This window comes from Haemaphysalis longicornis, unplaced genomic scaffold (assembly GCF_048455015.1).
Source record: "Haemaphysalis longicornis isolate Haplotype H1 unplaced genomic scaffold, Haemaphysalis longicornis Haplotype H1 scaffold_7, whole genome shotgun sequence".
In the NCBI taxonomy this organism is placed as follows: Eukaryota; Metazoa; Arthropoda; class Arachnida; order Ixodida; family Ixodidae; genus Haemaphysalis; species Haemaphysalis longicornis.
In genome coordinates, this window is record NW_027526422.1 from 122,875,607 (window position 1) to 122,893,700 (window position 18,094).

Genomic DNA, 18,094 nt, shown 5'->3' on the forward strand with positions numbered 1-18,094 from the left:
AGTCAGTCAGTCAGTCAGTCAGTCAGTCAGTCAGTCAGTCAGTTAGTTAGTTAACAACTCCGCAAGCATTTTTAAGTATCCCTATTTCAGCACGATATTCAATGGGACATAGTAGGGCTACGCTAGGCAAGAAGAATTTGGAAGGGAGTTCGGGTGCTTCCTCCTGGTGATGTTTTGTTTTGTGGGCATTCTGACGCACATCACTTAGGTGCAGGTATTCTGGTTGATAGGGCAACAGCCGGGAGTAGAATTTTGGGTCAAAACTAACGTTATTTTCGGTTATATAAATTTAGGCACAACAAAAAAAAACACAATTAATTCACTAAAGTTACAAGCGAACGTCTAGTTTTCCTCACAAAGATATGCGCAGATTAGGTGTAAAAACACCACTCTATAAGAAACACAATCTTGGTTTTTTCTTCGTTGTTCTAAGCTATATGAGCGTTCTGAATCAGGACTGGTTTTGCAGATGCGACCTGCCCATCCCAACCGGCGACTAGGGGCACCAGCGTGGCAAAAAAAGTGCCTTGTAGGGACGGCAAACTCCATCAGGTGAGGCTAACTACAGTAATCCCTCTTTATAACGAATCGCTTTACTCGAAATATCGCTATATTCAAAATTTCTCCTGGTCCCAACCCAAACACATGCATTTGAGGCCGCATTACTCGAAGTGCGCGAAGAGCTTGACCCGCTTAAAGCGAAGTGGAAAGCGGAGGAGCCGCCGAGCAATGGCGACTGAGCGGCGAGTAAGGCTGCCAAATACAAGGTGGTAAACGCAAGGCGGGTAAACGCAAGGTGGTGTTTCTCCAGCAATTTCTTCGAGCCGTTCGTGCTCGATTCGCCCAATTCGACTATAGACAAACGATCCAAATGTGTGGTAGGGCCATTAAATTTTGTTCCTAGACATTGGTCAATGACGTGGCCGACATAGTGCGCGAAAACCGCCACTTGTTCTATAGAATCATTTGTGTTGTCGTCAACAAGGCACCAAAAAATTTTTGTTTCGCAAACTTAGCGCCTACACAGCTCAGAAAAAAAATTTCCCAGTGATCATCCAAAGCCCCTAGTGCAAAAAGGGCTCGGATTTTATGATTGTGCTGTTTACCCACAATGAGCGTTAATCATTTCTTTACCTCACCAAATAGAACCTCACACTCGAGCCACTGCGTTTGCGGCGCTTTCAAGCAAAAAACTATCGTAACCTTCCGTGACGCGGGCACGCCCCCTATAAAAGTTGCCACTGACTCTGCAACTTTTATGTGCGGCGACCACAGCGTCATGCAATGCTTCGCCAAATTGGAGCAGGGGTTACTCGCGCACAGCAAGAACTCGAAAAAGCCAAAACTATCTGCCTTTTTTGCACCTAAATAAAGCTTGGTTTCACTGGATACATCGTGGTTTGAGTTGCCACAGCTGTGGCGAAATTAAACATCAAATAATTCGGCTTTTCTAAGTGGTCGCTTATATCGAAAAGAACTGCTTATAATGCAATTTCTTGCCGTCCCGCTGACTCCGTTATATCGAGGGATTGCTGTACAATCGCCAAACACACTAGCTTCTTCGCATTGTTCGCGGCGGTGTCTGCGACTGCTCGCTCAAACCGTAGCGGTTGTACCACTCAATGATTGCTGGTTTTACCGATGATTACATACTGTTACCCGTCGGTGAAGTGAATGACGACGACGACGACGACGACGAGGGACATTTTTTGGGGCTCGTGAAGGAAGACGAGAATCACGTCAGATTCCGGCTTGCTGTGCTGTCTACAGTAAATACTGGAATAGCGTAAATACATTGTGTTCCTTCCCTCTTATATCCTCGTAACATCTCTTGGTGGAGTGTGCGGACTCGTTCCCCTCCGGCGCCCCTTCTCTGCAACGTCTCTCCTTGGACTCAAGGGTCCAGTTGGGGTTCCAAGCTCTACCAACCATTACGGAGCTACGCAGTGGGCGCACATACTCTGCAACAACCATGCAGCAAGCCACTCAAACATCCCCGCCCATGGCTCTTCCTCCCATCGTCATTTCCCAGCCGCGGGACCCCGGGAAATTCTCCGGCACCGGTAACATCGACGTTGACGACTGGCTGAAGATGTATGAACGCGCCAGCCTCCACAACAGGTGGGACCAAACGATCATGTTAGCCAATGTGAATTGTTACTTAAAAGAGCCCGCACTTGTCTGGTACGAGACCAACGAGGAGACCATCACAAGCTGGGACCAGTTCAAAGAGGAGCTCAGGAAATTGTTCGGCCAGTCCACGGCTCGCCAGATTGCTGCCAAAAACGAACTTGCTACCCGAGCCCAGTCTGCGACGGAACCCTACGTTTCCTACATACTAGACGTTCTGGCTTTATGTCAGAAGGTTGACCGCAACATGCCCGAGTCAGAAAAAGTAGGCCACGTGCTTAAGGGCATTGCCGACGACGCTTTCAATTTGCTTGTCTTCAAGAACTTCACAACTGTGGATGCAATGATTGCTGAATGCCGACGCTTCGAGGAGGCAAAAAGCCGCCGGATCGGTCAGCACTTCGCCCGGCTGCCGAATACTGCCGCGACATCAACGTGTGAGGACCAGCCCCTACGACATCCCGAAGCGCCCCCTTCTCCGGCATTAACACGACTTATCCGCCGGGAGGTCGAAGCCATGTCCCCTGCTACTTAGTCACCGTATCTCGCTGGACCTGACGCCGCTACTGTCTCCCTCATTCAGACGGTCGTCCGTCAAGAAATCGACAACTTGGGAGCCCGGTCTATTTGCGCTTTTCATCATGCCGGCAACTGCAATCCTTGCCCCGCCCAACCAGTTAGGCGTCAGTATTCGTTTCCGCGTGCTCGCAACCCCGCAGAATGGCGCACACCTGACGACCGACCAATCTGCTTCCGCTGCCACGGCGTCGGACATGTCTCCCGCTACTGTCGCAACCGCTGGTCCTCACCTCCACGCACTGGTTTTCCGACTTATCGCCCTTTGGGAACTCCCTCTCATCGACCTCCGTCCTACCAGGCGCAAGACAACTTGCCCGCCGATGCCTCCACGTCCCGAACTAGCCGCTGCCCTTCCCCTCGCCGCCGCCAGTCGCCTTCGCCGCAAGCTCGCCGCTCGCCTTCTGCCGCCTTTAACAGCCCCCCATCGTCGGAAAAATAAATGGTGCAGCGCCGAGAGGTAGCGCTGCATGTACGACCCCGCCCTCAAATCCTCTGTCCACTGAACCTGCCCGGCCCAATCTTATCAATGTACAAGTCGATGACGTCCCGGTTCAAGCATTAGTTGACACAGGCGCGCACATATCTGTCATGAGTGCAAGACTTCGAAATGAACTTAAAAAAGTTCTGACGCCTGCTCCACCTCGCATGGTGCGTGTCGCCGATGGACGAGTCCCTACTATACTCGGAATGTGCACTGCACGCGTAACAATAGACGACCGTCCCATTTCCGTTTTGTTCCATGTGCTGCCGCAATGTCCCCATGACCTCATACTGGGCCTGGACTTTTTGGGGGAACACTCTGCCCTCATTGACTGTGCCTCGGGTTTCGTGCGCCTTGAACTTCCGCAAACAGCTACAACGGTCGACGACATGCCCTCCCGCCTCCGCTCCACGAAATTCGTTAGGTTATCGCCACGAGCTGCCACATGCGTCCCTTTGTCGCCTTGCCCCCCAGTTGAAGACGGGGATTACATCATCTCGCCTATCACGGACATTTTGCTCTCACGTGACGTGACCCTCCCTCATACCGTTGTGAGAGTTCAAAACAACCAAATCTGCATTCCTGTTCTCAATTTCGGCCACATTCCCCAAATACTCCCAATTGGAATGTCTCTTGCAACTCTTTCTCCATTGACACGCTCAGATATCTTCAGTTTGTCTGCGTCCGCATCCCCGTCATCTTCACATGGTCCACACCCTTCTGTGTCTTCTGACGACCCTTTTGACCAGATGATCGCCGCAGATCTCCCGTCTGCACAAGCGGAGGACCTTCGCCGCGTGTTGACCCGTTATCGTGACATTTTCGATCTCGGCAACCGACCCTTAGGCAAGACCACTCTAGTGAGGCACCGCATTAACACCGGCGACGCAACCCCTATCCGTCGACGCCCATACCGTGTGTCTGTAAGCGAACGCCGAGTTATTCAACAGGAAGTTGACAAAATGCTCGCTAAGGACATTATCGAGCCCTTGTTTAGTCCATGGGCGTCGCCCGTCATCTTAGTGAAAACAAAAGACAACACCTGGAGATTCTGTGTGGATTATCGGCACCTGAATAAGATAACCAAAAAAGACGTATACCCGTTGCCCCGCATCGATGATGCCCTCGATTCCCTTTATGGTGCTCAATATTTCTCATCGATCGACCTGCGTTCAGGGTATTGGCAAATTACTGTGGACGAATTGGACCGAGAGAAAACCGCTTTTATCACGCCAGACGGACTTTACCATTTTTAAATCATGCCTTTTGGGTTATGCAATGCGCCAGCAACCTTCGAGCGCATGATGGACTCGCTCCTTCATGGCCTTAATTGGCATACGTGCCTGTGCTATCTAGATGATGTTATTGTTTTTTCACCAACCTTCGAAAGCCATCTTCAGCGCCTCTCCGCAGTTCTAGAGATATTTCGTACCGCCGGCCTTCAACTTAACGCATCAAAGTGCCATTTCGGACGGCGACAGCTTACCATCCTTGGTCATCTCGTTGATGCCACTGGCATTCAGCCCGACCCTGCTAAAATCCGTGCCGTCAAAGACTTTCCCCAACCTATGTCTGCGAGAGATGTCCGCAGCTTCGTCGGGCTGTGTTCTTACTTTCGGCGCTTCATTAAGAACTTCGCCCATGTTGCCCGACCCCTAACGGACCTACTGAAACAGAACGTTCCCTTTTCTTGGGGACCTCTGCAAGCAGACGCTTTCGCTACTCTTATCACCCTGCTAACCACACCTCCCATCTTGGCACATTTTGACCCTTCTGCCCCTACGGAGCTCCGCACAGATGCAAGCGGCTACGGTATCGGAGCTGTCCTCGCTCAACAACAGGACGGTCACACCCGAGTGATTTCCTATGCCAGCCGCCTTCTCTCTGTCTCGGAGCGCAACTATTCAATAACTGAACGCGAATGCCTGGCTCTTGTGTGGGCCGTAGCTAAATTCCGCCCGTACTTATACGGCCGAGATTTTTCTGTGGTCACTGACCACTATGCACTTTGCTGGCTTTCGTCGTTACGAGATCCTACTGGCCGCCTCGGACGTTGGGTTCTGCGTCTCCAGGAGTACACGTTCTCTGTTGTGCACAAATCTGGAAAATTACACCAAGATGCAGACTGTTTGTCCAGTTATCCCGTCGATCAGCCCGACATCAGCTGCCATGACACCGACGCCGTCGTTTTCGCCATCTCCGATTTGCACCATTTGGCCGATGAACAACGCCGCGACGACTCCTTACGGTCCCTAATCGACACTCTCTCCTCTAACCTCTCGAAACCGTCGTGCTGCCTTTATCACCTCCAAGACGGTACTCTATACCGACGAAATCGCTCCTGCGATGGACCTGAGCTGTTACCGGTCGTACCAAAACAACTTCGCCTAGACATACTTCAACAGTTCCACGATCATCCCACAGCTGGACATCTTGGCGTAGCTCGCACCTATGACCGTATCAAGCGTCGTTTCTTTTGGCCGGGTTTATACCGTGCTGTGAAACGTTACGTTAACGCCTGCGACACCTGCCAACACCGCAAAACACCAACTTCTCTCCCAGCTGGGCCACTTCAACCATTGGACGTGCCGTCCGAACCATTCTTCCTTGTAGGCCTCGACCTCTTGGGACCATTCCCTACGTCGACTGCAGGTAACAAGTGGGTTGCGGTGGCCACTGATTATGCGACCCGGTATGCCATCACCCGTGCTCTTCCTACCAGCTGCGCCACCGACGTCGCAGACTTTCTGCTCAACGACGTCATTCTCGTCCACGGAGCCCCTAAGCAGCTGCTTACTGATCGTGGCCGCTACTTCCTCTCCAAAGTGATCGCTGACATTCTCCGCTCGTGCTCAACTAAACATAAATTGGCAACCGCTTACCATCCTCAAACGAATGGCTTAACGGAGCGACTCAATCAAACCTTCACCAACATGCTATCTATGTACGTCTCCCCCGACCACCGTGATTGGGACGGTGCTCTGCCATACGTGACCTTCGCGTACAATTCCTCTTGCAACCACACTGCGGGGTATTCCCCATTTTACCTACTCTACGGGCGACACCCCAACGTGCCATTGGACACTTTGATTCCCTCGGCGGCAAGCCCCACTGAATATGCCCGCGACGTCATCGCCAAGGCCGACGCGGCTCGTCAAATTGCACGCACCCGTCTTACGACATCCCAGGCCTCCAGCAAGCTTCGCTACTATAAGCACCGTTCCACAGCCAAATTTCATCCAGGTACCCTAGTGCTTCTGTGGACACCTACGCGTCGTGTGGGCCTCTCCGCTAAACTCTTTCCTCGCTACTCAGGCCCCTATCGAGTCGTGCGCCAAGTCACTGATGTGACTTACGAGATATCCCCATTCCAGTCCTCGCCTGCCCATCCTCCAACAGACATTGTGCATGTTGTCCGGCTCAAGCCATATGTTTGCCCCCCCCCCAACCTAACAGCTCTGTAAAGTGCGCCGGGACGGCGCCTCGTCCCGGGGGGTTATGTTACCCGTCGGTGAAGTGAATGACGACGGCGACGACGAGGGACATTTTTTGGGGCTCGTGAAGGAAGACGAGGATCACGTCAGATTCCGGCTTGCTGTGCTGTCTACAGTAAATACTGTAATAGCGTAAATACATTGTGTTCCTTCCCTCTTATATCCTCGTAACAATATAATACCCGCAAGCAACAAAAAGTCATGGTTAAACCTATACCCCTTTCTCAGCTATACAAGCATCAACGTACACCACTGCAGCGCACTGTCTCTATACCCGCCTGCTCGGCTAGCATTCTTTTTTTTAGAATTTTCGTTTCTTTAGACATGCAGAAAAAGTTAAGCTCGTCTGTTCACTTCCAAATTTCCGCAGGAAAGGTTTGAATTGCTATAAACCACCCAAACGAGTCCATGCATTCGTGTAAGAGCCGTCCTTTTTGCGGGAAAACAAAATATTTCTTCAAACAAACGGAGGACTAATCGACGGCAACCTTTTCAGCAGTGCGGCGTTCTCACCATAACTGGAGTGCCACGCTTGTAGGATCTCCGTCCCGGGGGCTTACGATTCCCACAAATAACAAAATTGGGCATTGCAGCAGTCCGCGATCTGTGCTAGCGGTGACAATTACAGTTAACCCACCTCAGTGGCTCAGGGGCTAAGGCGTTGTGCTGCTGAACACGAGGACGCGGATTGTTTTTTCCCGCAGTGGCGGCCAATTTTCTCATTGAGGCGAAAAGCAAACACGCCGTGCATCATGATCCCCAGGTGGCGAAAATTAATCTGGAGCCATCGACTACCGAGTTCCTCAACACAGTTTTTGAGGCAGTTAAAGATGTCCTCAAACAGCTTTCGGAACATTTTTTAGCGATCGGAACGTGGTGAAAAGAAATTGGCTTTACCGTACGCCAGCTGGGCTTGCTCAGCTGTAAGCAACAAATACCATCACGTACGACAGGTTTATTGAAAGAGTGATCCGGGATCCTTCAGCGTATTCTTTCGGGAAAACCTTCCGTCAGGCTAGGCTTCTCGCCTAGCCTAGCTCCTGCCAAGTTCGACAAGAAATTACAACCTCGACATCAGAATCACTGCTGGTAGTTTCTGAAGAATTTATAATGCTGCTCCTGCACTGTCTACACCTAAGCTGAAGGCCAACTAAGAATACGCAGGAAATTTCTGACGTACGCTCCTTTTTTCGCCTATACTCTTGTAATACGTCGTAAGCAAGTGGGAATTCACCAAGCACTGTGTGTTTTATCCATTTTTCTTTTTTCTTTTCAGGCACTATGTAAAACACTGCACGGAAAGTGCTTCTTCCTGCTAATTTGTTTCAGATTCGGGCTATGGAACAGAACGCGCTAATAATTTTACGGGCTTTTATTCTTTCGGGTGTACGGGTGCTACCAAACTTGTTGGGAGCACCATGAAACCCGTTAACAAAGAGATAGCAGCTGTGGGCATTTGTTTCGTGGACGACGTCTGGGTGGGTGCACGTTCATAAAACGGAGGCCGGGTGGGCGCTTTCCCAGCATCGCCAATTACCAATTTCGAGCCAAAAGTCTCTTATCTGAGCAGGACATCAAGCCTAAACATTGTGCACACTTCGCCCAATGTGTATCAGGAAGGACTGAGTCAGACAGACTAAGAAAAAGACATAATAACGAAGACGCCAGACCGAGCAAACGAGTATGCAGTGGAGAAATGGGGATCAAATGCAGCGCCAGCCGGTGTAGTGGCGTCGTAAATACCTTAAATGAGCCAAACAAGCAATAACAAATTCGTCATTCGGAATCGGCGAGCATGGGCAGGTTGCTGTCAATAAAGCTGGTCGTGTTCTCAATAGGCTGGTAATAAAAGCCCTGCGTAGAAAGGTTAGGCCGAATAACATTATTATATGTTGTGTTTTCTTGCGGAGTAGCCTTGCGAAACGTAAATTTGAATACTTCGTTCGGGGCATTCATTGTGACCATCTGACGAATTCTGAAACTTCAGCGCATATGTCTGTGAGGATCACGGTACAGCGCATTTAGGAATAAGTCCAATCAAGGTCAACTTCATTAATCGCATTTGTTATTGAATTTTTTCTTAGGCTCATCTCTAGATAATTGCAAGGTATACGGCCAAATTATTCAGCTAAACATAAGCAAGAATACACTTAAATAGTTAAAGGTGGGGCGGTGTGGAACAAAGACGTACAGCTGTCTGTAGTACGGCTAATGCAATATATCGTTTAAAGAAGCCCATACCAACAAGCCCGTCAGTACACCAAAGAGAAATCTGCCAAGACCTGCATTGTTTATGGGCTGCTTTTAACACGTATTTCTTGTTCCTTCCGCGGGAGCCCAACAAAACTAGCCGTAACAAAAATAATAGTGTTTAGTAGGAGCTACAACAATGTAGGCACAATTTGTTTGCACTTGGAAGTCCGAAAAAAGGGAAGCTTTTTCAACAACTAATCTTTCGTCTGATTTAAATAGATGCAACGGATTATCAAAAATCCGGTACAAGAATATTTCACTTACCTGAACTATAGCCTCTGCGGCTAGAGTAAGGCGCTTTATTTTTTCACTCGTGTAGTACTCTGCGGGTGCGACCATTCGGCGGCGCCATAGGTTCCTTCGCTTGCTGCAAAAGAATTTCGCATAACCTTGAAACTTTTTGGGTTGTCTTGAACGTATGAAACTGAAAATCCAATTAAGCATGTACACGGCCCTTTCACCAAGCAAATATTTAAAAAACGCTCTTCAACAGTTGACGTATTTTCATCTTTGAAACGACAAGAAACAAACACGCATGTAGGTTGAGGAGAAAGAACTCCAACACTCTGCTTTTTCTCGCGTAACCTATGTAGGCTTTTTTACGCTTTCAAAACTCTACTATCCCTTCAAATAAAGCTGACAAAAGTGCTAAACCTTTCCCAGTAAAAACTGAGTCAAACGTGCGTCAAAGCTATTGTTCAGAGTGGGTCAAACCTTCGCCGAAGTGCTTTTAATCAATTGGCAAACCTTCATTCTCCGAAGCCGCAAAGCATAAACAAACCAATACGACGAGTTTCAGCACACTATGCAAACGCATTTGCGAACCATCGAAATATATACCGATACGTGGTTTATTAGAGATAAAGGTATACTGTTGCATTCCTTATTCAAGGTCGATGCGTGCGTTCTTTTATTTAGAAACGTTTTGTTTTTTCCCGATTTTCAAGTAACCGTTTCGACACCATTATAATCCCTGTTTCACGCAGGCGCCATGTATCCCGAGATATTGTCAGAGCTTCTTGGTCGATCAACTGGTCTCATGTATCCGAAGATATTTTGAGAGCGTCTTTGTCGATGAACTGTTCCATCTGGAAAAACAAAGTTCCTGCGTTTTTGCAGCCGCCGCTTTCCATAGGGGCGATTTCCCGTGCAAGCCGGGTAAACTTCCCAAGCTTGTAGTCCCACACAACGGCTGAGTGCTAGGCCGGGGAGTCGCTTGTACCTATTTTACCGGTAGGTTCTCGGCGCCATTAACACACACGAATGCACATTGTGCCTTCCATAGCCAAGGCGGAAGCTCAACTCTCCACCGCGTGTGGCAGGACATGCCGGCAGACTCTTTCAACCCCGGCAATGGAGCAACGCGTCATAATGGCGCCCCCCGCCAGATTGACAAGGGTCAGGAGCCCCTCTCGCTAGGGTAAAGGCACCTTTCCAGACGTGAATTCCCCTTTCAAAGGTCCGCACTCGACCAGGGACGCATGCACCCAATAAAGAAACCGATGGTGGGCCGGCGGTACCAGGATTCAAAACCGGTACCTCCCGCATTCAAGGCGAGTGTCGTTCCTCTGACCTATTGCTGCGGTTGAAAACCATCTGTTGAATCTGTTGAATCGGAATCTGTTGAAAACCAGATGAACACTAGTCTTTTAAAAGAAACTGAATTTCTGCAGCTACTCTGCACTTGGAATAATATACGAGTTCAAACACTATGTCTGCTTCTCTTTTTTAGTGAGGGCCTGAGAGCTAATTGAGCATAAGAAAATAGTTTTGCTGGTATACCTCAATACCACCTGCACAAGAACAGCATATATTTAACCCAAAGTAATGCTGCTCGTACTTGTTTTCCTCAGCACTGGACTGCTCGCTTAATGGTATATCCACTGTGAGTAGAAGCAGACGGGCTTCTCTTATGGTTGCACCGTCGAATTTTGCGATCAAAAAATAATTATCGATCCAGGAATATATAAACAATCATGTGGGCTTTGCAGATAGCCGATTGCACGATCTGATGTCATTGTTTCAGAAACGCATTCTAAGGATCCAAAGTAAATCTTTTGCCATGTGGTTAGGTCAGAAGATCGAAAAAAATTGAGAAACCTTCTTTTGCTTAGATGCTGGTAGATATGGATGCAGGGCTCCTGGTTTTGTTGTATGCTTGTCGTCGATACGGCTTTTTCACTATTACTATAGAGGATTTTGATACCACAATGTAACCACAAAAGTAGTTTCTGTGTGGTATAGCTGCAAATATGCTTTTTGGTACTGTACTTTTTTCCGTGACAAAGCAAGGGCAAACATCAGTGTTAATGCCGAGTATGACGAATATATGTTTCGGACATGACTGATTACATGAAGTTTTTACCAAATAACACATTATTCACCACCAAATTCGCTTATGTGCCCCAGTCTGTTCGTAAGGTAACACCGAAATGATATTGTTGCGGATGTGACTGGGAGTGTATATGTATTTTGTTTTTGTTTTACAAATGGAGTTGGTCCAAACGTATTTGCAATAATGATGCTATTTATATATTGAACCTCGAAAACCAATTTAAATTACTTCTGGTGGAGATTCTTTACACAAAACGACAGGTTCAGCACGAGGGCACAAACTGCATTAAATCACAGAGAATATCCATCTCGGCTCTGAACAGGTTTGAATAAATTCACTGCGACCGTTTATGATGTGAATGTTAATACGATAATAAAGTACTCCTGCAAGTACTCAAAGCGTATTAGCTTCATGATTCCCATCTCCTTGACTTTATGCCTACGTTTTAAGACCGAAATTTTCAGATGAGAAATTTTGTTTCTAATTGGACACCATACCACTCTGGGAATTTCTGACGTATTGAGCAAAGTTTATTTTTAGAATGTTGTGAAATGGCGTCTTTGGACATAAATGCCGCAGAGTAGTATTTGGTGATCGCAGCCATGAAGCGTGAGAGACTTTAGCTGATCGTTGATAATTGCTAGTTCACGTGTTTTCGGTTTGGTGTTATAATAAAATGTCCCAATTACTTACTTTAACAAATCGGCTTTGACTTTGAGGTAAGGTCTACGGACGTACGTAAATGGACAACTCCGGTTTCTTTTCCTGTGAAGATCTACTTTTCGGTGCATAAAGTAGCCATAATCGCGCGATTGCCGGAATGAAATATTTCGCAGTGTAAACATCCTGGTGTAATTCTTTTGTTCAAACAATCTCACTAGTACCTGAGTGCACAAATAGTTGGTTCATTGTTTATTTTTACATGACAATGTATTTTTATACGACGTCGTTCCGTCGACATGTTCCGGCACCACGAGTAGGTGGCGGTATTTTCTGTTCATTTGAGTGGAAAGTTTGTAACAATAGATATCCCCAAACAGCGGCTGTACATGCGTGTATTATATGATGTAAGAAGACAGGAGCTGTGTTGTGGTGGCTCGGGTAGTTTCTACGTGTAATAAACCAGAAAAAGGCAACTTTAGCGCCTAAGCACTGCTATAGAACTTAGGAGAGCTGCAATAGCATGTCCCCGGGGGAACGCTTCAGCTACTACATTTTTGTCTGGAATGTTCCGAGCACATAAAAAATTCAATTACATAACTTAAGAACCAAAATATTTATTTGCATAGATTATAAGCGGCCGGTTACTTGCGCAGTCTCGCCAGCGAGGGTGCTAACTGAAATTTGATCAGTGTCGTATCATTGGACATGCCGACAAACGGACGCGTGAAATATAGGAAGCTTTTCGCATCAATCAAAGAAAGAAAAATAATTAAGGAAACCTCCAGTGTTTCTTCTATGTGGATTAAAGTAGCCAACAACTCCGGCAATATAGTTGTTGAAGTATTCCGGATATGGTATCTAACTAGGGAGATCGCCTATATCCTACGATTTGTTCTAGAAGAGTACCAGGGGATTTTCTGCTCTTTAATTTGTTTAACTTTTTTCATGAAATATTACTTCTGTGGGGACAGCTGCTGTCAAAAGAGCGGTTATAATGATCTTTGCTGGCAGTTTTCATTTCTGTATTCGGTTGTTTTGAAAGAGTATAAACTTTGTCAAGGCTTATTTTTAGTAGTTAGTTTGTGTTTTAATTTTTTTTTATTTCTATATTTATTTAAATGGTAATGATAGTCTGGGTTCCAGGGCTTTATTCACGAGTGGCGATACAATTATAACAGAAAGAAAAAGAACAAAAAAAAACAATAACAACAATTATATCACAAATCTGGCTGATTTTGGGTGGCTTTGGAAGTTCTTGGATAAATGCTCAACATTTAGGTATGGTACAACCTCTGCCGGTAACAGGTTTCAATCACGTGTGTTCACGAAACAAAAATTCGTTAAAGAAAGCACTACAGGTATAATCCGCAACTTTTTTTTTCGCGATGGAATTGTGTCTATCAACGAATAGACGGTTTGGTGTATGCACAGGTGTCGATTCCAAATTTGTGAGGGTAAGGCAAAGACAGTATTTTTATTTTTCGTGGTAGCACTTTATTACGAGGTTTTCTTTATTTGCAGGTTTCAAAAGATCTGTAAGTTATGGGTATGCACTGTAAGAATAAAATACTAATATTGCAGTTTTTCTGTGTACGTCCTCCGCTTCCAGTTAGTTTTAATGGTGTGCTGGTTCATGTGACCGAGGTGTATTTCAGTAATGCTCTCATGTGGCTTTTAAAATCTTGGGGTTTTGTGCCATACGTGGAGTTTCTTAGAGTTCTTGAATAACCTAGCTTCAGAATTGCCTGTTTTCAGAAAGTCAGTAAAACGCTATTTCCGTTTTAGATCAGTTGTTACAATAGTATATAAGTATTTATAACCTGTTGCTTTTGAGACCAGGTGATATGTTACGCTATACGTGTATGGAAAGAGATTTTGGTTGAGTGTGATTGTCACAACTACCCTTCTCTTCAAAGTTTTATTCTTTTTCTGCAGTACGGTACTCCGATTTTGTATTTTACCTAGTGCTTCATTTAATAGGACCTGATGAGAATTGTTAGAGGTATCACAATAAATATTGCAGTCGTCTGCAAATAGGTTTATCTTGATAGGAATATCGCGAGCAGTATCAATAATAAAAGCAAACATTCACGCATCTCCATGAAGTGATCATGACGAGAGGGCGCAGATCTGGGGATAGTTCTTACCGTACATTACTCGTTGCTTTGCCGGCTCGTGCATGTAAATGAGTCACAACGCGTGTGTACAGTACAATGCAATCCAATACAATTCAATTTAATTTAATCGATTCGATTCCAATTCAATTCATTTAAATCTAATCCGATCCAATACAAATAAAATCCAAATCCAATCTCATCCAATGCTACTTGCGCACGAGCAACACTATGTACACGGGCGCCAAGCCCTGGACAAGGCGAGGTCCTAGGGCGCTTCGCTCCTCAAATGAAGAGGTGTTTGTGAATGGAGCTTGGTCGACCAAAAAGCTTTAATAAAATGTCTCGATGCACGGCGCATGCGCGCATGCGGGTTTCGATTGCGTCAAAGCAGCTACTTGAAAATCGCGAAAAAGGAACGATTTCAGGTTATACAATAGACGCAGCGATAATGAAAATGGAGTGCAATAATACACCCGCTGTACCTGCTGATGAACAACGTAGCGGGGCACACGTACATTGGTGTACAACAAGAAATTAATAAATCTGTATCGTTCATAGAAGCGTTTACCTAGTGCGCAAAAAATAGTCGCATGAGTTTGTTCTTCATTTGCGATTTAGTTCACGAAGGTTTGGGGATCCATTGGACGCCCTTTCAGTGAAGGCTGGGAGCACTTTTAAAGTTCTTCACGCAATTTTGACGCCGTTTTGATGTAAGAAACCCGTCGCCGTCGCTCACCTTTCATTCGGACGCGATGGCAATGTTTTTTTTTGGAAAAAGGCAAAATCGACCGTAAGCCATTATAAGACAAAAAGGGAAACTTTGTTACCCGGCCTAAATGCAACTAAGTCAGAGGTATTATATAATACGTTTCATCCGAGAGCTAAGGTAAGTTAAAGACAACTAGCAAAACTAACAGCAATAAAAAAAACTGTATTTTTTGAAAAAATAAGCTAGTACTAATATCCAAATCAATTAATTACTCCGGTCTGAGAGTTCGAGCTGTCAGTGCGGAATTCACAAGGAGGCTGTTATGTTGGTTATACTACGCTGCGCCTGAGGGAATCCCTTCGGGAAAATGGATTCGGCTCATTTTTATGTGTGCCACCACTAGATGTGGCTCCTTTTACCAGACATATTATGATGGTATCGCCTTTTCGGGGAAGTTTGTCTACAATTTTTGTCATGGCGATTTTAACTAATTGATGTACGGTTTTGCGATTTGGGTAATTTGAAAGAAAAACTTCTAGAATGTACTTTCAAAGTATAAATTACGTGAACTTGATGTTTTTTATCTAATATTCTACCAAAACCATCAAAGGGTTTCCAGTATCTACGTGATAGTTGACAGGCCCTGCCAGAAACCGTCTTCCCGAGAGTCTGGATTGCTGTTCTATTTAGTGAATTGGAAATATGTTTAATATCACGTGTTCAAGTCATTTTATATATCCATAAATAAAGAAAGAGGTCAGTAGGACGTTGTCATGAAGCAATTTTACTTTGTTTTGGTACGGGCGTTATTTCAGCGCACTTCCAGTCAGGAGGAAGTTCATAGAAAGCGAGTGATTTATGAAATTTGAAGCATACAAAATTTGGCGGGCCATTCTGCATAGCGCACAAGAAACCCGTTGACGATTCCATTCAAGCCCAAAGATTTACTTCTCATATAGGCACAGCAAAACCAACAACACTCCTGTGTTAACAATGCCTGTATTTTGTATTCGCAATATGTTCTTATTGGAGCAAAGTTTGGTGTGGTATCATCGTATTGCGGAACTGCAGATGGTGCTCGGGATATAAAAAATGCGTGGTAAATTTTTTTTTCTACTTTGTTTTAAAATATGCGCAATGATTCATGGACTACCTACGTTTTTATGTGTGCTCATTACAAATGATTCGAAATGCATCGTTCTAAAGAAGTACGCAAAACAGGGATAAAATAAATGGGCATCCCGTATGGCCAGGATCTCAGTTCAGCTTATTTGTTGAATTTTATCTACAACAATTTTTAGTGTTTGTTGATATTACGTGGGATATTCTCTTCTTCTGCAGTACAGGTCGGCTAGCTTCATGCTTATTGACAAAAAATAAATATCAGCAAGTAATCTTATTGCCATAGCTAAGAACTCCCTATATATTACTAACAGTGGCAATGCTACGGCCAGACAAGGACAAGCGAACACGCCAAAAGTTCGTACTTACTGCACAGGATAAGGATAAAGGCTACCTGGACATCATTTTCTGAACTGTAGGCTATGCAACGATTGTTCTGCGAAAATGGTTCCTCCTCTATCTTTTAAGTTCCCCTCCGCTCCCGCGTGGAATAAACAAGAACTACAGTAAAATTACCCTCAAATAATCAGAACCCACACATACCAAACTACTATCCCAGCACTGGCGATGGAGCTATTGCTTATCACTTTAAAATACATTTTGGGTCTGCGAGATCCTTGTGCTGAAATGCATAGGTATTCTTGTCTTACTATTGCTCCCATTGTTGCGCACGGAAGAAACAGAACATACCATAAGTAATAATAAGCAAGATTGTTCGCGACCATACAATGGTAAGGAAAACAAAGGTGATGAAAGATGCCGCAATGTTTAACCAGCTAAGCAAAAACTGTCCCCTTTTACAATTATGTATGTAAAGTTGCTTTAAAAGTATGACGGCAGCCTAGTTTCACAATTTACTCCACTTCATTTATATCAGTGGCTGTAACGTTTTTGGTAAATTCCTAGGATGATAATGAAGGTGATTCTGCTAGTCACCCAATGTAGAGTACCCGAACGATCAGCAATTGCATAAATTCAGGTCCTCCGGTTTTGCTTTGTTTTGGACTCTTTGTTAACCCAAACTTTGCAAGAGTCACAGATTGCTTACTGCATCCCTGTCAGTCAGCCAGTCGTTTTTAGTTATGGGCCAATATGGTGTGTAAACTCTTGTGCGATGTAAGTATGTATTCTGACAGTTTTAGTAGCATCTACTTCGAGTTCTTCATGAAGCATGTACCGCGAAGAAACATTAGGCTATTACCTTCATCATGAAGACTCCTGCTCCTTGGCAAATCGGTTAAAAGGCTCCAGAGCCTTGGTGATTTCCCCTTGCAGTTTGTGCATCCCACCACCGGCGAAATGATGGCGTCTGAAACTACAAAATCACACGAATGCTTTAGAGGTCCAGCTTAGTGAAACCCATCTACCGGCACTAGAGAATTCGATACGGTACGCTTTCTCACAAGCAGTAATAACATTATCCTCGGCGTTGTCTCTAGCAGCCTAAGGGTACCTGAAGTTATTTGCGATGGTATAAAAATATAACAGTATATAAAGTTGATAACATAAGTAATTTGTATCAATGAAAAGAAGGTTGCTCAAACATCTGGACGCGCTTGCCAGATAAGCCCCATTTTGCAACGATCCATTCAGATTTCCGAAATTGCACAAAACTTTGCTTTTGTGTTCTGCCTAGGCGCTGTGCAGGATATTGGGGTGCTTGCTTAGGTCAGTTTTGATAGCACTATGCTGGAAACGTCATCAGCACGCAGAAACAAAGTAAAAGCACGAATAAACACTTCTTGAATTCTAGAGAATGTGAAAGTATTAACGGGAAAGTTTCGCATTATGCACCGGCATTGTAGACGCCAAAAGAAACTGAAGCAACCGAAAGGGCTTTAGTAAGTGGAGCAGTGCCCCGCTTACTGGCTGTGATTGAACGAACAATTGTGCTGTTACATTCATAAACTTAAGGAGTAGTTATGGTGCGACACATGATGCGCTCGTGTTTCGTCCTCCGCCTCAAAGGGGATGTGTGCCCAATTCCCAGCTCAGCGAAACTGTGCGCTATTCCAGCCGTGAATTTAGAAAAGATCTTCACTCGGGTTGCTCATGCCCCCATCCTCAACCCAACGTGTTTAAACAGCGTTTCGCCGTGGCGTGTACAATTACAGTCGCCACTTCCTCTTCGATTTCATTGCCGCCTATTTATTTCCCAGTTGACAGGTTTATCATCATCATCATCCTCACCATGAGCCTGTTTTTGTCGGC

At 45.5% G+C, this 18,094-nt stretch overlaps 1 long non-coding RNA gene across 1 annotated transcript in view; it reads right to left on the reverse strand.

The window, feature by feature from the left end:
- The window catches only part of LOC144145025 (uncharacterized), a 39,908-nt gene extending 22,706 nt beyond the window's left edge, over positions 1–17,202 (reverse strand). Inside the window, exons 1-2 of the long non-coding RNA XR_013317399.1 lie at positions 17,085–17,202; positions 9,202–9,304 (exon numbers count right to left, since the gene is read on the reverse strand). This is a non-coding gene — a long non-coding RNA (uncharacterized LOC144145025). The remainder of the gene's footprint in view (positions 1–9,201; positions 9,305–17,084) is intronic.
- Between the last annotated feature and the right edge of the window lie 892 nt (positions 17,203–18,094).